This window comes from Canis lupus, chromosome 2, assembly GCF_048164855.1.
Source record: "Canis lupus baileyi chromosome 2, mCanLup2.hap1, whole genome shotgun sequence".
Classification (NCBI taxonomy): Eukaryota; Metazoa; Chordata; class Mammalia; order Carnivora; family Canidae; genus Canis; species Canis lupus.
This window is the reverse complement of record NC_132839.1, coordinates 75,342,603-75,357,795: the sequence shown is the minus strand read 5'-3', so window position 1 is coordinate 75,357,795 and position 15,193 is coordinate 75,342,603. Positions and strand designations below refer to the sequence as shown.

The 15,193-nt window shown below is 42.4% G+C and overlaps 1 long non-coding RNA gene across 3 annotated transcripts; it reads left to right on the top strand.

Moving 5' to 3' along the window:
• The first annotated feature begins 1,387 nt into the window (after positions 1-1,387).
• On the top strand, positions 1,388-8,368 carry LOC140622097 (uncharacterized). 3 transcript variants are annotated; one of them, XR_012021806.1, is made up of 6 exons: positions 1,388-1,538; positions 2,692-2,983; positions 3,947-4,010; positions 6,567-6,711; positions 7,255-7,547; positions 7,817-8,368. It is a non-coding gene; the product is annotated as an uncharacterized lncRNA (long non-coding RNA). The 3 variants fall into 3 exon arrangements; XR_012021805.1 differs by lacking the exon at positions 3,947-4,010 and having other exon boundaries at positions 7,817-8,366; XR_012021807.1 differs by lacking the exons at positions 3,947-4,010; positions 6,567-6,711 and having other exon boundaries at positions 7,817-8,367.
• Positions 8,369-15,193: the final 6,825 nt, after the last annotated feature.

Sequence of the window (15,193 nt, the reverse complement as noted above, 5' to 3'; positions counted from 1 at the left end):
TTCATGAGGTTATCGACCATCTATATCCTTTTTTGGTGAAATGTCTGTTCAAACCTTTTGTCCAATTTTAATTAGGTTGATGGTTTCCTTATTGAGTTTTTGAAAATACTTTATGTATTCTGGATGTAAATCCCTTACCAGATATGAGATTTTCAAATATTTTCTCCTAGCTTTTGACTTGTCTTCTCATTCTCTTAACAGTATTTTTCTGACAGTAGAAGTTCTTCATTTTGATAAAGCTCAATTTATTGACTCTTTTTTTTCCTATGGATTATGCTTTTTGTGTTTTACCTAAGGGATCTTTGCTTAATCCAACGTCACAGGGACTTTCCACTATAGTTTCCTAGACATTTTATAGCTCTGTGTTTTACATTTAAGTCTATGATCCATTTTTTAAAAGATTTTATTTATTTATTCGAGAGAGAGAACAGGAGCAGGGGAGGGGCAGGGCCCCCCCTGAGCAGGGAACCTGGTGTAGGGCTCAATCTCAGGACCATGGGATCATGACTTGAGCTGAAGACAGATGCCTAACCAACTGAGCCACCCAGGTGCCCCTAGGTCTATGACCCATTTTGGGTTAGTTTTTGTGTCTAATATGCAGTCAGGATGAGACACTTATTTATTTTTGCTTACAGATAACTCGCTTTCCTAAATTCTCATCTCTGTCTCTGTGAGTCAGGAAAACTACTCCTCAGCTTTCACTGGGTTTCCCATTCCTGTGCCATGATCTGGAAACTTTCTCCAGGTAATAAGAGCTCAGGCACTTATAGGGCTCACCTCATTTGTTCAACTGTCATCATTGCCTGATGTCCAATTGAGTACGACCGCTTCATGTGCATTCTTTTGTTTCCAGCTATTTTGAGTGGAAGGATAAATCTGATCCCTGTTATTCTATTTTGACTGGAAGCAGAAGTCCCTATATTCTTAGTCAACCAAGTATTTCCCTTTAAAAAGCCTAATTTTCCTTTTATTCACATTTAGTACTTAATATAATCGCAGATCTGAGACATTGTTATGTTATTTTTATTCTGATTCATGTAAAGTATATGTCACACTATTAACATTTTTTAAATGTACATTTGATACCACCTCAAATGATCGTATTTACTTCAGTAGTACCCATTCAAGAGGTTGGGCAAAACTAACTTCAAGTATTTGCCTTAAATGCTCTATCTTATCTGCCTCTTTCCCCCAATTTGTACTACAAACAGAAAATTCTCTGGGAGGTCAGTGATTCACTTTGTACTTATTGTCTTTTAGACTTTTGGAAAAGGAATCCATTGCAAATGATAATCATGCACACATCTAAATTTTGGCATATTCTAGAACTTTGAAAATAAGCACTACACGTATAGGAGCATCATTCTATGACTGAGTCAGAACTCTGGAACACTGGTACAGAGTTCCATCCTCACACAGATGACCACCTCTGAGTCAAAAAGGTGAAGGCCCTCTGTCCTGGATTCTTCTCCAGCTCCAAGCTTCTCTGATCTTGTGGATGTGTTACCTGAACCTGCCCAACATCCAAGAGGCTAATGGTGACAACTGTAGCTCAACACAGTTGGGGATGTGGGGATGAGGAAGAAAATTGCTTAACTCTCTAGGAGGTGTCAAACCAATCAATATCACATTTTGGGCTTTCAATTAAAAATAGAACAACGAAATTCTATTCTTCTTTACAAAGCTTTACTTTATGTCTCACATTTTGTGTTGCAGAAAGCAAGTTGGGAATTTAAGAAAAATTAATAATTTTGATAGCCTAGGATTCTGCTTCCACAAGGAGTGTCCATACCCATAATAATGGAGAGACTTTTCCTGACCCTTCCTGCCAAGGCCCATGAAAAGTTCACTGTCTTCCAAAAGAATTCTATCTCTTTCAGAAGCAGTTCTCAGGGTAGTAGTTCTTTGTCAATCATTGACTCTATTTCAGTGTTAATAGGGAGAGAGTAGTACAAGTGGCCTCTAGGGCCAGATATTTAAAGATGTGCATCACAAAGATATGTGGCATCTGACATGTCAGTGTTGAGATAAAAGGACTGTTGGGTTTATGGAGAACTGGAGAAGGTATGATCTGTCTAAAGAGGATCCCCTCAATGCCAGCTGATTGTGATGTGAGTGTGGCTAAATCTTCCAATTTTTAAAATAATCTGGAAATCTAGCTTTTCTTCCATAAGTAAAAGGGGGAAAAAAAAGAAAAGAAAGAGAAAAAATACTTAAGAATCTCACAGCATAAATCAGTGGACTGTACCATATGGTCACCATTTAGCAAACTTTTGCAGACCTCTGTCGAGGGGAGTCTGTATTTGAAAACCTCTGACATTGTTGTATAAAGAAGTTGATCCCTCTTAATCAACTGGGCAAAGTGGTATGGGGGTCAAAGGTGTGAGAGGAAACAGAATCAGATTGTCTTCTAGTATTTTAGGTTGAACTGCATTAAAGTTGTGCTTTTTTAGTCCAAAAGGGTTGAATAACTGCAGCTTCAAAAAGTTCAGCTTAGTAGAGTTGTCAATAAATATGGTGACCCTGCCCAGGGTCCTATGACCGACCGAGTTAGACAATTCTTGCTATTTAGTGGTTAAGGAGAAGAAGTATTGGATGGGGCAGGCTCAGTGCTGTTAGCAATAGATACAAAAAAAAAAACATCAAGTGGCTCAAACGCGGTAAAAGTTTATGCCTCCCTCTCTTACACAGTCCAGAGCAGTTTTGGGGTTGCCAGGCTTGATTCAACATACAGTTTGGGGACCAAGGTTGGAAGAAAAGTTCTGCCATTTTCAACGCTCAACTTTCAAGGTCATTCCATGTGCCAATATTCAGCAGCAGCATAAGAAATTATATGGGAGGTTTCTCCTGGCCAGATCTAGAAGTGGTCCACATCTCATTGCAAGAGAAGTTGGAAATTGTATTCCCATTGTGTGCCAAGTAAAAAAGAGAAAATGGATTCGTGATTTGCTGACGATTTCTGACATCTAAAGGAAGGATCAAAGTAAGTTTGCTACTGAATTAAAACTTAGAAGTCAAGGCACACCAACCTTTAGTAGATGTCTTTGGCTTTGATACCTCAGTTTTCTGCCAAAGAGTCAGGAAAGACAGTGGAATTTCTGATCTGAAATAAATTTTTAAGCCATTTTGTAAATCAACTTTAAGGGTGGCTGGTAGAAAGAATATGGACTCTGCTACTAACTAGCTCTGTGGCCTTTGGCAAGTTTTAACTTGTTGGGACTTAGATTCTCTTTCTATCAAATGGAGATAATTTGTACTTTTTAGTGTAGTTCTAAGAATTCGAGACAGTTTTATGTAATATACACACATGGCACATAGTCATTATGAAGTCCAGCCAAATGGTTATCCAGGCTCGTTAAGATGTGTCCGTGGGCAAGAAACTCAACACTTCCAGGGTAGCCCTTTCCATTTCTATACAGAGCTGACAGCCAGGAACATTCCTTGTCTTAAGCAAAATCTATTTTCACCTTGAGCCCTACTTCTATCCACTAAAACCACATAAAATGAAGTGAATCATTCTTCCATATACCAGTTCTTCACACATGTGAAAACCCCACTCCTACTCTGAAAATACTTCTCCGGTTTCTTCAACTTTGAATCGCTCAGCCCTCTTGCTGTTCTCATCTGAAAACCTCTGCTTTGTCTTTATGTCTCTTAACATGTGATTTACAGAAAGAAAAACTACACCTCTAAGTAGGATCTAACTCAAGTGGAGTACAGTAGTAGCAACCTCTCTATTGTTTAAGAAACGTGTTAGGCAGGGCAGTGGTATCAGTGATGCTGCTATAATGAAAAAAAAAAAGACTTCATAATAATAAGGTTCGAATGAGAGAGGAATCTATTTTCTCTCAGGTAACAGTCTAGAGTTGGGCAAATGGTCCGGGGCAAGAGTGTGGTTTGTCCAGGGACCGAGGGATTTTTCACTCTAATGCCGTCCTTTGTATAGTTACTGCAGGTTCACCAATGCCATGTGTGAGTTCTAGCCCAAGGAGAAGGAGAGGAAGTGGAGGGTGAGCAATGTTCTTATATGGAAGTGAGCATGAGTTGTGCTTGTCACTTCTGTTCCATTCTGTCGGTGAGAACTTAGTCACATGGTCACAGCCATCTGCAAGGGAAACTGGGAAATACAAATTCTACTCTGGGGGTCAGGGGAGCAGGATGAAGCCCAATACTGTGCTAACACACTAGAAGTGCCCAAGGGGAGAATGAACACAGAAGAAAAATCAAGAATCCCTTCTGTGAGAAACTATGCAAAACTAAAAGTCCCCCTGACTAAAAGAAATTAGAAATAACTAGCAAGAATCAATACGAATTGCTAAGATGAAATGAAGGGGAATATAAACAGGGTATCTGTAGCTCAGCTTTGTGGCAAGCTGGAGGGTACCATGACACACGGCTAAACAAATTGCATTGTTGTAGTTGTTTCCTGGAAAATGAGTGACTAAACTCGGTAGATACTTTAACCAGACAGTTGTTAGAAGTTTTAAATTTTTCAAGTCCTACGTGTTACAGTTATGAAAAAAATCTCATAGAAATCATCTTTCCTAGAAAAAAAGTGAGAAACCTCTACGATATGAGAAAAGGTTTGATCTTTCCTGTTCTCTGAGGAAGGGGGATATTGACTAAATATACAGGACTTTCCAAACTCCAATGTCAGTTATTGTCCCCTCAGTAGAACAGGCAATTGAATCTGGAAATTCCCAAAATGTCAATAAATGAAAAAAAGCAAACAAATTGGGGAAAACAAACATTTTCATTTTGGAGTGGGGTGGGAATAATTACTGTGAAATATGCTAAATGCCAAGCTGGGTTTCTGGTGGTTTCTTGGGGATTTAAGATTTCATTTTCATGATTCATTGGCTGCAAATCATTGAAAATGCCAAGAGGTAAAATATAGTTTAGGCTAAATGCATGAATCCCCCTTGGCTTTTAGTAGGACTCAAATATTGACATTTAAAAGGAAGAATTTTTTTCTCCATATGGTAACAACAATCAAGCTCCAGTATCATTGTTAAAAAAAATACAACTCCAAGTATATACCCTATTGAACATTAGTCAATTAGGCAGCAGCAGCATGTCATAAAAACGGATACTATGCTCATTAATTTAATTGCTGTTATAGAAGAAAAGCAAATGTTAAAGTGACCACATTTTACATTCTCCATTAGGGAATTATAGTTGATGGTTAGTACAATAGCAAGGAGCAGTGTCTGAGAACGTATAGTGTACTAGGCTGGAAGACAGAGCTACCTACCACAGGTCCTACTCAATAGCCTGATGCCAAAATTTCCCTGGGTAAACTTCCTATTAGAATCACTTTCAGAAAAAGATAGAGGTTCTCAAATCTGAAATCATTCTCTGGAATGGGAAAGTCCTCATTCTTGAGCAAGAGCACAAGAGAAAGATTTTGGAATCTTAAAATTAATGTAAAGGTAATTGCTCAAGGAGTGTTTAATTGACTTCGCTCAGCATCTGTTCAGCAGGATTTCTTTCTTTCTTTTTCCCCAGAGCTAATTCACAATAGCCTCCTTCTAGAACTAGCTTTGAAGTCCTCTGCACACCTGTGTAGATTATAAAGAAGGAAGGCAGAGCTTCCACACCCAAACTCTAAATTCACAATCCAACATGACAGTTAAGACATGCCCTCTAGCATCTAGTTTAAAAGTTAAACCCAAGCTTGATGTAATCTCCTGAAATGGTTAACCCTTGCCCAGATTTAGCACATATTCCCCATGCTGGTAAAAGAGAATACTCTACTTGTATATGTTATAACTCTTTTCTCAGAAGATCTGGGTAGATGGGCTTTTGTGATAGGTGCTCTTAGAACATTATTTATTTTAAAGATTTTATTTATTTACTTGACAGAGAGAGAAAGAGAGCACAAGCTGGAGGGAGAGGATGAAGCAGGCTCCCTGCTCAGCAGGGAGCCCGCTGTGAAGCTTGATCCCAGGACTCTGGGGACATGATCTGAGCTGAAGGCAGACACTTCACTGACTGAGCTACCCAGGCACCCATCAGAACATTATTATAGAGAATTTCTGACTAGTCCTTACTTTTGTCTCGGGGTCCAAGAGGGACAAAATGCATACTTCTTCTAGGCCCTTCACCTCTTTGGCTTTTGGGATTTCTCTTTCCAACATCAATTCAATCCACCCCTATCTGGGTGCAAGCCCTAGGGACTGGCCTTATTTGCTGGTGTAGGTGCTAGGGTGGGAGGGATCCTAGGAAGAGTGCAAGGGGCTGGGACTAGAAAAGCCATGACAAAACGTTAGGGCTTAGGTTGGGTTGGTGAACTCTAAGACCAAGAGTTGGGAGCAGGGAGAGGTCAAAGAACCGGCCATGCTGGCCAGGCAAAGACAAGGGAAAAATGGAGAAGAGGATGTGATTTGGAGCCAAATGTTTGCCCTAGGCAGGAAGCTCTTCACATCCTTCCAACTGGGGTGGGACCAGATGCTGGGCCCAGCCAGCTGCTAAGCCTTGCAGGTGCAGGCAGGGAAGTGGCTGCACCTGGCTCATGTGGGTGTGTAGGTGGAAACTACAGATAGGCACCTGGTCTCTGGCTACAGATCTGGTTCTGATCCAACACCACTCCCCGACCCCATAAATGGTGAACCTCTGGGGTGCCCTTACCAGCCCATCTCTCAGTCTGGCCTTCATCTTATGATTTCCATGGAGTGAGGGATCCAAGGCTTGAGCGTCACCAGCTCCATGGTAAGTCCATCTCTGTATATTAGCCTGTAAGAAGTAATCCCAAACTGACCCATGAGGAGGATTCCCTGCTCAGGGATTCACCATCTATTTGGAGAGTTGGGGGATATTTCTTTTCCATGTAGCTCAGAGCTCCAGTAGTTTCATGTTCTCAGAAAGCCTGCATGCACCTTACTGCCGAGCACAACAGCAACAGCTTATTATGATTAATTAGATTTTAATTAATGCCTCACTACTTAATTAAGAAGGATCCCTTGGAGTAAAACCTCGACTAAATATTCTTTCTTCCATTAATCCTCTCTGCCTTCTATCAGAGGAAAAGATAGACAAGGAGCATAATGTATGTGGGGTTTTATTCTCCCAATAAGTCACAAAGATAATATCAGAACAGCAGAAGAGGTTCCAATTTCTTCCTATAAAACTTTCTCATTCTTTGGGTCGCCTGGCAATTTTTTCCTAGGGGACTCTTTTTCATTTTCATTGTTCAACTCATTTTAATTTAACAACATTTATTGAGCAATAACTCTATGCCGGGCTTTGTTGTAGGTGCTCTGGAGACTCAAAGAGGCAATGGCCACTCCTGCCCTCTGGGGAGCCCAGTCTCAGAGAGGCAGCAACATCCACCAGAGTGAAAAGATAATTATTATAAGCAAAGGTGAGCTATGATAATAAAGCATGACCATCAGTGGAGCTCGAAACTGACTCTGTAGTAGTTCCCCAAGAACAATCCCAAAGCTGGTTTGAGTAGTCATGGTGTCTTCATGGACCAAGCGTGGTGCTGGACCCTTGATGCACATTATCTCCGATTGCCGCAATTTAGGACAGAGGACAACAAAGAAGTGAGTGCCCTGTCAATGAGCCCTCATCCAGGATGATTCCCCTTGCTATCTCCTCCCACGGCCCCGGATCATAATCCTTCCCCACTGCAGACGCCATCAGAGAAGGGATTGTGTGTCTGCCCTGTTTACCACCATAACCCCAGCACCTCACACAGACCAGCATAAAGTAGGAAGGGGAGAATTGTAAACATAGCAAAGCCATAATCCTATTCCAGAACTGACTCCTTTACATGTCTAAACCCTTTCTCCTCTATCACACTGGATTTCAGGACCATCCGTACGTGTGCACAGTCGTCCTCAAAATGACTCTGGGAAGGAAAATGCCCACCTTCGTGTAGTCTGCTTGGGAAGGTTGAAAATCATTCTCATTCCATGATCGTCGTGTCTCCTGTGTATAATGTGCCAGTGGGAGCAAGCAGTCCAGACCAGAAATAGCAGAATCCACAACTGGGAGTGTCTGTGACCTCTGGGGCTCCCACCCCACACATGCATCCATCCGCGCTGATCTCTCTCACCCCCACCCAAGGGTGGTGTCAGTGCCAACCTTCCCCTGCACGTGGCCCCCAGAGAGACACGGAGGCCTTGCCTGCTGGCCCAATGAGGAAAACTTCCCTGTCCTCTTTGTCCAGCCAAATCAGGATTGGCAATCTTCTCAAGAAATTTTTACTGACGAAACTAAGAAAGGAAACAAAAAATCGTTTCCCAGAAGACTAAAATTGAGTATATTTGCTAATCTATACTTACCTGAACTGAGTACAAGGTAAACTCTCTGACTTTGGTGCTTTACTCTGCCTACTGGGGCTGGATGTAAAAATAAAATGTTCAGTATTTCTCCAAAGTAGATTTGGGAATCTGATGAGATGCCCTAATCTTTATTAGGACCTGCTTCCTGGTCCCCTTGCTCACCTCAAACTCTCTTCCCTGGCTCTGAACTGTAGCTATATTCTCTCCTTTGCAACCAAGGACCATTTCATGGGTGTCTGACCAGGGGAGGTGCACAGGGCCTTCTGCTCAGAAGGGCTTCTCGTCTAGGGTTTAACACTCTGCAATTGCTGCTTTGTAATTCTTAATAATTTGATCTTTGAATTTGTATTTTAATAGTCAAGTCCAATAGAACAATGAAGAATGTGGGGGTTGAGGGAGGAGAGGCAGTTTGCTCAGGAGCAAGGGTCCAGCCTCCCTTGCCTGACCACTCCCGGGGGGGGTGTCTCAGCTACCTGCTTCCCCCTCCACCAGCACCTGGGCCTCACCTGGCCTTGCCATTGCAATCCCCACCCAGAAACCACTGTTAACCCCACCAGGGATATGGGCATAGACACAGGAATAGTGGGTTCAGGCTTCCACACCCTGCAGAGTCTTGGGGTTGAGCATAGTGGCATCCATCCCTGTCCAGGACCGGCAGTTTAGATGCATGGACATTGGGCAGATGAGTCGATTTCTCAGTCCTGATCCACATACTTCATAGGGTTTCATGTAGAGGTTGCAATACCCTTAGTGTCCCCTAGCTACAGAGAGTTGGGGTGGTAGGCCTGTAGGAAGGGGAGATGCCAGCCTTGACCTGTTGCCTCTGACCAGAGACCTTGTGTTGGTCTGGTGGTTGCTGAAAGGGAGAACCTGGGAGCAGATGAGCCATGTGCTCAGCCAAGTAAAAAAACAAAACAAAACAAAACAAACACACACCATGACAGTCTAAGAGAAAGACCCCAGAAGGAAAACACCTTATATTTTAATACCTCTAACATATTTTTTTTCCTACTCTTGAACGAGGTGTTTTGCATTTTCATTTTGTACAGGGCCCTGGAAATTATGTAACTGGTTCTGCTTGCAAGCACCCTTCCTGGCACGATGCTTGATCCTTGGGGTGCAAAAGACACTGCCCTATCTGGCTCCCTAAGAGTCTTCCTCTTGGGCTTCAGGCGAGTTTTCAGTGATCATGCAGTAGCCTCCATGACCCCATCTCACCTGTGAACCCTATGACTCTTAACGAGCCCGAGGCATTGACCTTGTGCCCTGACTTGTTTTCTATGGCCTATTGGATTTGCCAGAAGTAAATTTCCTGGCCAGAAATCATAACTAATCTGGTTCCTATTCTTCCAAGGGACGTGGCTTCTTCTCTTATTTTTACCCTAGGTTGGTCTCTTGGTTTGGTCATTCAAGTGACCACCTAGACTTGCTTTGGTTGCCATCTGTATGTTAAAACTTAATTTCAACATACCATCCCCTGTGTCTGCTAAAGGACTTTTTAATCTCTTCATTTTCAAAGACTCCTCTCTCGAATCTGCGCCCTTCACTCTCTGTCTTTTTTCTTCTGAGAGAAGCCTCTAAGGAGTAGTCTTTTTGCAGAGCAGAGGTGATTGTTATCGTTCAATGAATAACATTCCTTCAACCCAAAGGCAAGGCCTTCCTGCAGCTCTGTCCACTTCTCCAGCTTCCTGCTATCACATAAAATCCTGGCTTCCCAATGAGTGTCCTCAAAACCTATAACCATGAAACCTAATAATAAAGACATGCCAATTTTTATTTAAAATTACAGTTACAATTTTAACCAAAAGAAAGGGAACAATTTATCACAACTAAATAAGTAAAATATAATTTCTCATACTATTTTAAAAATTATATATATAATATATACTGTGCACGTATACATATAACATTTCTTACTCTCTCTACATATTTATTTATATATACACTTAACCCTCACAAAAGTTCTATGAAGTAAATAATGTATTTTAGGTCTCATTTTACCTTTGACAAAAATGAAGAATTGCAAAATAATTTGTTTGAGATTGTAAAGCCGGTAAGTGCATCTGTAGGTTTCGAATCCAGATCTGGTATGTGTTCTTAACCAAGACAATGCACTCAGGAGTGGAAGAGCTCAGAGGGGAAATGACACAGTTGGCATGGGCAGAGATGTCCTGGAGAGAGAAGGACCCACACAGGAAACAGGACGATGGAGAGGCTTTAGGAAGGAAAGGGGAGAGATGGAGTGCTCCTGAATCCAAAACTCTAGGAGTGGGGCTCAGCGATCCACATTTTAACAACCACAGTTCTGACACATGCTCAAGTTTGAGAACCACTGGAATAGTTAATGCATAAGTGCTTAGCTGCACTTAGTACACACGAACTGCTTCATCAGCGTTAAATATTACCACAGATCTATAGAACCACAGATCTTCATGTGCAGGCTCGAGCCTACCCAGGGGCTGCTCTGGTTCCCTGGCTCCCCTAGGGGTCCCCACCCTGACAATGTATGGTGTCTGCCTTCATGCATGTCTTGTCAGGCCTTCTGCAACCGTCCGTGACCAGTTTGCCTTGCACTGGTCAGCCACCTGCTGGGCCTGAGACTGCCCTAAGCACAGCCTGCTTGGTGGAGGCTATAACTTTCTCAGGTTTTGTCTTGGCCAAAGAAGTCTTTCCTTGAGCAAACTGGTTTCTTGCTTAGGGCTTTGCCTGTAAGAATACCTCTCTATGCCATAAAACACTCTCTGGGCCCTGCAGGAGAACGCAGAGCCAGATTGCCGGACTCAAATGTGTTCCTTTTTCATGTACACCAAGCTGTTCTGCATGCACTAAATTAAAAAAAAATAAAAATCGATGTGTATTTTTTTTTAGCTGTTTGCAGAGATATCAGGTTGGGTCATTTCATTTCCCAAATCTATTGAGCTAGATATTTGCAACTATTTTCTTAGAACAAATAACAACTATAATAACTGTTTAAATTGAAAAGATACATAGCAGGATTTTGTTGCCAGCGTGATGATGGCAATGGGAACATACTTCATTAACCTGGGCCACAGGGTAGTACAAGGACTGGGAACTCAGTAGTATCTAGATCCTCATCTAGATGTCCACTTCCTGGAGACACTCTTCTGGAGGGGGCCTCCTGGATGGGGCTTAAAGAGTTCTAGAGACAGACTTGGAAGAACAGACTAGCCAATTTAAATCAGGCCTTGATGCAGGGCTGGACTCACGGTCATCATTTTGAAATTTTTAACCATTTCTCAACAAGGAGAAATTCTACATTCTCATTTGACACTGAGCCCTGCATATTATGTGCCCGGTCTCCTGCAAACATTTGATTTGGAGGGGAAAAAGAACAAAGAAACAAAAATTGGAGTTGAGAGTTCTTTCTCCATCTCATCTATTTGCAGGGTACTTGACTTTAACCTCATGACCCTCAACGGACAGTATCGCCTCATTAGTATTGCTGTGGCGTCATGTCCCAGGAACACAGAGGGTGAACTCAGACCTGGAGCCACACAGATCTGGTTCAAAACCTAACTCTACACTGGATCAACCATGGTGATTCTGGACAAATTCCCCAACCTCTCAATGTCTCTGCTCGTCTACAAAATGATAACACCAATCACACGCTCCTCACCATATTACCAGAGAGATGTTATGAAAATCAAGTGCTAAAATGAACACAAAATGACCAGCAGAGTGGCCGGCATGTAGGGAGCGCTTGGTGGATGTTGACTTTAAATACTTAGGGTGACACATATACATAGAGCAGCAAATTTGTGTCGGTTATAAAGCAAATGCTGTTGAATTTGACTTCTCTATTTCAGGGAAGGATCCATGTGGGGAGCGACCTTCCTCTTATTACTTCCTATTGTTATCGCTGGTTTAAATATTTGTTGTTGTTGTTTTATTGTAAAATTGCAGAAATAGGAGGCTGAGCTTTTGATCTTGCATTAAAGGAAGCGGAGTTTCACAGAAGAAGGGAATGGGGAGGGGTGGGCTGTTAGAAAGGCTCTACAAAGTGCTCGCTTCGGCAGCACATATACTAAAATTGGAAAGGCTCTACAAAGGGGGCCAGGTGAGCTGAGTTCTGTCTCGACATATTTGTGTTAGCATGTGGGACCTGGCCCCTGTTAATACGTCCCTCTTTATAGTTTACGTTTTCTTTCTGTTCTAGAGAGCTGGGGAGTATTTATCCTCATTTGCTTAGTAAAGTCTCTCTGGATAGATTTTTACAGGGATAGGGATTTGCCTTTTCTTGGACAAGCGAGGCTAGGAGGTCAGGGTGAGCCCAGAGGGTAGAGAAACTGGTGGCAGTTATTATGATCCCCTCAAACCCCCAGCTCCCCAACTGCCTCCTCCTCTGGCTGGAGGGAGAGAGAAGGATATGCTAGCCGGGAAGACTGATGTAGCCCCCTCTCAAGGCCTTCTCTCAAGGGATAAATTTACCTCAGTCCTTTACAACAAACACACAACAAACAGAAAACTATGCAAAATAAAATGTGAAGTCCTTCACTTCTCCCTCATAGCAGGACATAAGATCTCATCCTTTTTGCCAATGAAAATCCTTAGGCAAGGCAGAGGCAATCTTGGAGGATGTTTACCAGGAAGTTACCTGAGGAGTCAGGCTGATGAAGCGCCCAGGGTGCCAGGTGGCCACACATGATTCTTGTTAGTCACATTATTCATGATGAGACTCTAAGGGTATTCGTGTGGATGTCATGCTTCGTGCTGATACAATCTTGAGTGAATTGTGGTCTTAAAAGGCACCGTAAAGCTTTATAGATGTAAATCTAGCTGGTTTGTTTTAGCATCTAAACTGCTAAATACTACCTTGATGAAGCTGAAACAGGAGAGGTTTCAAAGGTTCCTGGATCAAAACATCCCAGTGAACACTGGTGGTAAAGGAAAAACAACCAGGTAACACCCTGATGCTGACAGCTGGAAACTTTGGTGATGTGGCTTCCCTGTCCCGGGGCACCCAGGGCACTATCTGTAGAAGATAAGTGAGTCAGAGCCTGCCCAGCCAAATCCTGATTCATGACACCACCACCCCCAACCCCGCCCCACTGCCCCTAGAAGGAAAAACTCAGAATTTCCTTGGGCAGCCACCCCTAGCTACTCCGTATCCCACTCGGTCGCTTGACCTTTCGGTGTGTCTCCCTCTCTGCATGTTGTTCTACCGAGCTACAACATGTAGATGGCGTAGCTTTCGAGCCAGATGTGCGATCCTATGGCCATTCTTGACTTGCATCCACATTCGTGTTTTGCTTAAAAAAAGACAATTTCTCAGTTGGCATGGAGAACACGGGGAGTGGCTGAAGTTCCATGAGACCAACCCAAATTTTCCTATTTCTCTCTCCCTCTTCAACCTAGAGGGATTTCTAGTTTTGCTCATTTTTACCAGTGACCTGTTTAATGGGAGCCGAATGACTGTGTCATATAATCAAAAGGGAGAACAGACAGGCTCCATCCAAAAAAAAAAAAAAATTAAGCCCAACCTTCCCTTGTGTAAGGGTACTCCCCTGCCCACTCTCGTCTCCCCCAGGGCTTGGCACACATTGTTAACCTGTTTGCTGACATCTCCACCTGATTCTCCTGATAGCCTACTTTGCCCCAGGTCCTTGGCTCCCTTAAATCAAGGTTTACATTTACCAAGAGACAGCTTATAAAATGATGAATTCTTCTTTTTCATTTTGGGTATTTACTTGGCATGAGATCACCCCAAACCTTGTTTTTCCACAAATACACCTAGTGGGATTACTAATTAATTATCCCACTGAGGCTAGAACAATATAAAGAAGATGTACTTAGATCCAGCAGATAATCAAATAGACAAATTTAATTTAATTCTGCCTTGAATTCTTTTCATACGGCAATTAAGAGTCTAATTCTGGTTTTAGAGCAAGCCATAAAGCAGGTCATATAAACTATTAAAAAAAAAAGATTTATACAGCATTCATGTGGCATGATGTAAGAAGCAAAATGTTGATCAAATTTTGGGCAGACTAGGCTCCCAATCTTCAGCAAAATCAAATATTGTAGCAGTTGGTTTGCCATGGAAGAGGGGCAGCCATCACTCTGTTGGTGAGCCAGTAGGCCCCATCCTGTAAAATGCTAATGGATGACCCTAAGACCCACTCTTATAAAATGGCAGCTAATTGTCAGGTACCCTGTTTGTGGTTCCCAGACTGCTTCACTTGCTTAAAGTCGAGTCACCCAGCCAGAGTAATTGAGTGGGGTATAGCCAAGCCAATGAAAGCCTTGCTTTTAAAAGACTGCCACCACCCAGGCCCAGCCCCAGCCCAGCCCAGCCCCAGCCCTGCCTCAGGCCAGGCTTGGGCCCTGCCCCACCTAATCAAGCTACTGATTGTCTTCAGGGAGGGGCCTAAAGAGCACTCTGCCAAGTAGTCCCTGTTTAGAACCAGTTGCTCCCTGGGACTAAGCTGGCCACCACTGCTGGGGCTTGTCTCTTGAGGCTATAAGGGTATAATTAATTCCAACAGTTGCAGCTTAATGTGTCCCTAAGCACTTTGTTGATCTTGATGATGATGACAAGGGAAAAAAAATATCAATATATTAAAAGGTCAAGGATGTTTCCTCCAAAGTTCTGCTGGGTGTGGTTTCCACCTAATCAATCTGGGTTCATGTGAAAACCACGCTGGTTAATTTTTAAAAATTACCAATGACAGTCAATGGCTACATGATTGTTTCTCAGGAATTATTACGTTCCTGGGAATTTATTGACTTAATCTTTTTAGAATTAAGCTTATAATTTCTACAACTCATAATGTTAAATATAATCTACTTGCCTTGAGTTTGATATAGTGGTATATGAGTTTCTAAGAAGTGTGTGCATTTTTGAGATTTTATTTAATTCATCAAATAATACAGTGTATTTT